The sequence below is a fragment of the Amblyraja radiata genome, chromosome 9, assembly GCF_010909765.2.
Source record: "Amblyraja radiata isolate CabotCenter1 chromosome 9, sAmbRad1.1.pri, whole genome shotgun sequence".
Taxonomy (NCBI): domain Eukaryota; kingdom Metazoa; phylum Chordata; class Chondrichthyes; order Rajiformes; family Rajidae; genus Amblyraja; species Amblyraja radiata.
In genome coordinates this window covers 1,115,989-1,122,398 of record NC_045964.1, presented here as the reverse complement: position 1 = coordinate 1,122,398, position 6,410 = coordinate 1,115,989, and positions in this window count along the sequence as shown.

Genomic DNA, 6,410 nt, shown 5'->3' with positions numbered 1-6,410 from the left:
GCTTTTTAATTCTACTCGCAGCTACTTATGTCACAACATACACGTCAAAGTTACAAGTATGTAATGCAGAAAAGTCACTTTTCCAGACTTCATATTTCCTTATGACATAAGCCATTTCAGCCCAACAAATCATTGCCAGCTCTCAGAGAATCCCAGTCCTTCACAAATTTTCCTTGAAACTCGTTCCTCACAAATTTCCATCAATTGCCCACAGAATCCACCATTCAAGTTAAAGCAAACTTCACTGAACTGTAGCAGCTTAACACCCAGAGGATGGGAAATGCAGGGAATTCTCTGCCCAAGTGGTTACGGAGACCAGTCCTTGAGACCAGTAAAACACCGAGGTGACTGGCCTTGATATTACGGAATTGAGAGTATGGCTTTAAATGGTGCTGAGATAAATGGTCTGACTGAGAGGTAGAGCAGCTGAGCTGCAGCATGATGGTGCAGCGGTAGAGTTGCTGCCTCACAGCACCCGAGCCCCAGGTTCGATCCCGACTACAGGTGCTATCTGTACGGAGTTTTTACATTCTCCCCGTGAGCTCCGTGGACTTTCTCCAGGTGCTCCGGCTTCCACCCACACTCCAAAGACGTACAGGTTTGTTAGCTAAATCTATATAATTAAAACTCTGATTTTGACCACTTCCTGTTGCACTGCGTATTGATTTTAGAAAATCGCTACCACTTACAGCTGTGATTTTTGGCCATCTTACTCAGAGTCCCTATCCGCTGTGCAGGGCCAGAGGATTTTTCCCATTGATGAAAAATAAAAGACTGTACACAATACTCCACAGGTGGTCTCACCAGAGCCCCATACAACTGCAGAAGACCCTCTTTACTCCAATACTGAAATTCACTTGTTATGAAGGCCAACATTCCATTAGCTTTCTTCACTGCCTGCTGCACCTGTAGCCAACTTTCAGAGACCGGTGTACAAGGACGCCCAGGTCTCGCTGCACCTCCCCCTTCCATAACCTAACCCCATTGAGAAAATAATCAGCCCCCTTGTTTTTGCCGCCAAAGTGGATAAGCTCACATTCATCTATATTAAACTGCATCTGCCACGCATCTGCCCACTCACTCAACCTGTCCAGGTCACCCTGCAACCTCCTAACATCCTCTTCACAGTTCACACTGCCACCCAGCTTTGTGTCATCTGCAAACTTGCTAGTGTTGCTCCCAATTCCCTCTTCCAAATCATTAATATATATGGAAAACAGTTGCGGCCCCAACACCGAGCCTTGCGGCACTCCACTCCCCAACCAATTTTCTACCCATGTCAACACCCTACCCCCAATACCATGTGCTCTAATTATAGTCACCAGTCTCCCTGGCGGGACCTGATCAAAGTATGTCTGAAAGTCTAGATACACTACATCCACTGGCACCCCTTCATCCATTTTACTTGTCACATCCTCAAAAAATTCCAGAAGATTAGTCAAGCATGATTTCCCTTTCATAAATCCTTGTTGACTTGGACTAATCCTTTTACTGCTATCCAAATGCCCCATTATTACCTCTTTAATAATTGACCCCAGCATCTTTTCCACCACCGAAGTCAGGCTAACTGGTCTGTAATTCCCCGTTTTCTCTCTCGCTCCTTTCTTGAAAAGTGGGATAACACTAGCTATCCTCCAATCCACAGGAACTAATCCTGAATCTATTGAACATTGGAAAATGATCACCAATGCGTCCACTATATCTGGAGCCACCTCCCTGAAGACCCTGGGATGCAGACCATCGGGCCCAGGGGATTTATCATCGTTCAGCCCCATTAGCCTACCCAATGCTATTTCCCGCTTAATGAAAATGTCTTTCAGTTCCTCTACCCCCTTAGATCCTCTGTCCTCCAGTTCATTTGGGAGATTGTTTGTGCCTTCCTAAGTGAAGACAAATTCAAAGTACTCTGCAATTTCCTTGTTGCCCATATTAACTTCACCCATGTCTGCCTTCAAGGGACCCACATTTGACTTTGCTACTCTTTTACCATTAACATATCTAAAGAAGCTTTTACTGCTCTCTTTATATTCCTGGCCAGCTTCCCTTCGTACTTCATCTTTTCAGCCCGTATTGCCTGTTTTGTTTCCTTCTGTTGTCCTATGAAAGTTTCCCAATCCTCTGGCTTCCGGCTACTCTTTGCTGTGTTATACATCTTTTCTTTGAGTTTTATTCTGTCCCTAACTTCTCTTGTCAGCCACGGTTGCCTCCTACTCACCTTAGAATATTTCTTCCTTTTTGGAATGAAATGATCCTGCGTCTTCCGGATTATGCCCAGAAATTCCTGCCATTGCTGTACTACCGTCATTCCTGCTAGGATCTCTTTCCAGTCTACCTTGGCCAGCTCCCCTCTCATGCCTTCATAGTCCCCTTTGTTCAACTGCATCACTGACACTTCCGTTTAACGTTCCCCTTCTCAAATAATCCTGCCTTTGGTTTCAAAACGCTAAAGACACCTTTGGTTTCAAAACGCTAAGCTGCCTTTGGTTTCAAAATGCTAATGCTGCCTTTGGCTTCAAAACGCTAAAGCTCCCTAAGGTTTGAAAAAACTAAAGTTGCCTAAGGGTTGAAAATGCTAAAGTTGCCTAAGCTTTTGAAAACGCTAAAGCCTCCTTTCGTTTGAAAACGCTAAACCCGCCTTTGATTTGAAAACGCTAAACCCACCTTTGGTTTGAAAACTCTAAAGCTGCCTTTGGTTACAAAACGCTAAAGCCGCCATTGGTTTCAAAACGCTAAAGCCGTCTTTGGTTTCAAAACGCTAAAGCCGCCTTTGGTTTCAAAACGCTAAAGCCGCCTTTGGTTTGAAAACGCTAAAGCCGCCTTTGGTTTGAAAATGCTAAAGCCGCCTTTGGTTTGAAAACTCTAAAGCTGCCTAAGGTTTGAAACGCTAAAGTTGCCTATGGTTTGAAAACGCAAAAGCCGCCTTTGGTTTGAAAACGCTAAAGCCGCCTTTGGTTTGAAAACGCTAAAGCCGCCTTTGGTTTGAAAACGGTAAAGCCGCCTTTGATTTGAAAACGCTAAAGCCGCCTTTGGTTTGAAAACGCTCAAGTTGCCTATGGTTTCAAAACGCTAAAGCTGCCTTTGGTTTCAAAATGCTAAGGCCGCCTTTGGTTTGAAAACGCTAAAGGCGCCTTTGGTTTGAATACGCTAAAGGCGCCTTTGGTTTGAAAACGCTAAAGCTGCCTTTGGTTTAAAAACGCCAAACTGTCTGTGGTTTCAAAATGCTAAAGCTGCCTTTGGTTTCAAACGCTGACGTTGCCTTTGGTTTGCTAATGCTAAAGCTGCCTTTGGTTTGAAAACTTCAAAGCTGCCTTTGGTTTAAAAATGCGAAAGTTGCCTATGGTTTGAAAACACGAAAGTTGCCTAAGGTTTCAAAACGCTAAAGATCCCTAAGGTTTCAAAACGCTAAACTTTCCTAAGGTTTGAAAAAGCTAAAGTTGCATAAGGTTTGAAAATGCTAAAGCCTCCTTTTGCTTGAAAACGCTAAACCCGCTTTAGGTTTGAAAACGCTAAACCCGCCTTTGTTTGAAAACGCTAAAGCTGCCTTTGGTTTGAAAACGCTAAAGCCGCTTTTGGTTTGAAACGTTAAAGCTGCCTTTGGTTTCAATACGCGAAAGCTGCCTAAGGTTTGAAAACGTTAACCCGCCTTTGGTTTGAAATAGCTAAAACCGCCTTTGGTTTGAAAATGCTAAAGCTACCTTTGGTTTGAAAACACTAAAGCTGCCTAAGGATTGAAAATGCTAAGGTTGCCTAAGGTTTGGAAACGCTAAAGACGCATTTGGTTTGAAAACGCTAAAGCCATCTTTGGTTTCAAATCGCTAAAGTTGCCTTTGGTTTCAAAACGCTAACGTTGCCTAGGTTTGAAAACATTCAAGCTGGCTTTGCTTTGAAAACGCGAAAGTTGCCTATGGTTTGAAAATGCGAAAGTTGCCTTTGGTTTGAAAACGCTAAAGTTGCCTAAGGCTTCAAAACGCTAAAGCTACCTCTTGTTTCAAAATGCTAAAGCTACCTTTGGTTTCAAAACGCTAAAGCCGCCTTTCGTTTTAAAATGCTAAAGCTGCCTTTGGTTTCAAAACGCTAAAGCTGCCTTTGGTTTCAAAACGATAAAGCTGCCGTTGGTTTCAAAAAGATAAAGCTGCATTTGGTTTCAAAACGCTAACGTTGCCTAGGTTTGAAAACACTCAAGCTGCCTTTGCTTTGAAAACGCAAAAGTTGCCTATGGTTTGAAAATGCGAAAGTTGCCTTTGGTTTGAAAACGCTAAAGTTGCCTAAGGTTTCAAAACGCTAAAGATCCCTCTGGTTTCAAAATGCTAAAGCTGCCTTTGGCTTCAAAACGCTAAAGTTGCCTTTCGTTTCCAAATGGTAAAGCTCCCTAAGGTTTGAAAACGCTAAACTTTCCTAAGGTTTGTAAACGCTAAAGCTGCCTTTGGTTTAAAAACGCTAAAGCTGCCTTTGGATTGAAAAAGCTAAACCCGCCTTTGGTTTGAAAACGCTAAAACCGCCTTCGGTTTGAAAACGCTAAAGCTGCCTAAGGTTTGAAAATGCTAAGGTTGCCTAAGGTTTGAAAACGCTAAAGCTGCCTTTGGTTTGAAAACACTAAAGCCTCCTTTGGTCTGAAAATGCTAAACGCACCTTTGGTTTGAAAATGCTAAAGCCGCCTTTGGTTTCAAAATGCTAAAGCTGCCTTTGGTTTCAAAACGCTAAAGCTGCCTTTGGTTTCAAAACGCTAAAGCTGCCTTTGGTTTCAAAATGCTAAAGCTGCCTTTGGTTTCAAAACGCTAAAGCTGCCTTTGGTTTCAAAACGCTAAAGCTGCCTTTGGTTTCAAAATGCTAAAGCTGCCTTTGGTTTCAAAACGCTAAAGCTGCCTTTGGTTTAAAAACGCTAAAGCTGCCTTTGGTTTCAAAACGCTAAAGCTGCCTTTGTTTCCAAAACGCTAAAGCTGCCTTTGGTTTCAAAACGCTAAAGCTGCCTTTGGTTTCAAAACGCTAAAGCTGCCTTTGGTTTCAAAACGCTAAAGCTGCCTTTGGTTTCAAAACGCTAAAGCTGTCTTTGGTTTCAAAACGCCAGCATTGCCTAGGTTTGAAAACGCTCAAGCTACCTTTGCTTTGAAAACGCGAAAGTTGCCTATGGTTTGAAAACGCGAAAATTGCCTTTGGTTTGAAAACACTAAAGTTGTCTAAGGTTTCAAAACGCTAAAGCTACCTCTTGTTTCAAAACGCTAAAGCTGCCGGCTATTGAACCCAAACGCGTCAAAAGCGAGATGGGTACAAAAAGCAGCTGCAAGTCAGTGGGTCGGGCAGCATCTCTGGTGTCTGAAGAAGGGCGTTGTCCTGAAATATCACCCATTTCTTCTCTCCAGGCCCGCTGAGTTACTCTAGCTTTTTGTGTCTATCTTTGGTTTAAAACACCATCTCCAGTTCCTTCCCACACACACGTTTCAAGCAAATCGAATGCTTCCATCAAACGGACAGAATCAGGTCGATGATTATGGTCAAGAGATGGACAGACGCCTCCATGGACCCACGCTGCTGACTGACCTTCACTCCACACACCCACACACCCAAAGCTCAGAGCCACACTGGTGCAAAGATTAGTCAACCTAGGGTACAGGATCAGAGGGCTGTTCTGTGGATGTACCTGGGGTAGAGTGTGGGCAGGCTTTCTTGTAGTCTGTGGCTCGAAGGGCCGAATGGCCTACTCCTACATCTATTTGTCTATGTTTTTTTCTGTTTCTAGTGGGTTTATCTGGGCTAGAACACGTGGGTTGGCCTGTGGTGGGTTTACCTGGGGTACAATAAATGGGTTATCATTTTTTAAGTTTAGTTTAAAGACACAGCACAGAAACAGGCGCTTCGGCCCACCGAATCCGCACTGACCAACGATTCCCACCCACTAACACTATCCTACACAGACTAGAGTCATAGAGTAATACAGTTTGGAAACAGGCCTTTTGGCCCAACTTGCCTACACCGACCAACAATGTCCCAGCTACACTAGTCCCACTTGCCTTCCCTTAGTCCATATTCCTCCAAACCTGTCCTATCCATGTACCTATCTAATTAGAAACATAGAAAATAGGTGCAGGAGGCCATATGGCCCTTCGATTGTGTTTTTAAAATGATGGGATAGTCTTAATAACCTCCTCTGGCAGCTTGTTCCATACATCCACCACCTTATGTGTGAAAACGTTACCCTTCGGATTCCTATTCAATCTTTTCCCCTTCACCTTGAACATATGTCCTCTGGTCCTCGATTCCCCTACTCTAGGCAAGAAACTGTGCATCTACCCAATCTATTCCTCTCATGATTTTTTTTACCTTTATAAGATCTCCCCTCATCCTGCTGCACTCCATGGAATAGAGACCTAGCCTACTCAACCTCTCCCCCTAGCTCACTCCATCTAGTCCTGGCA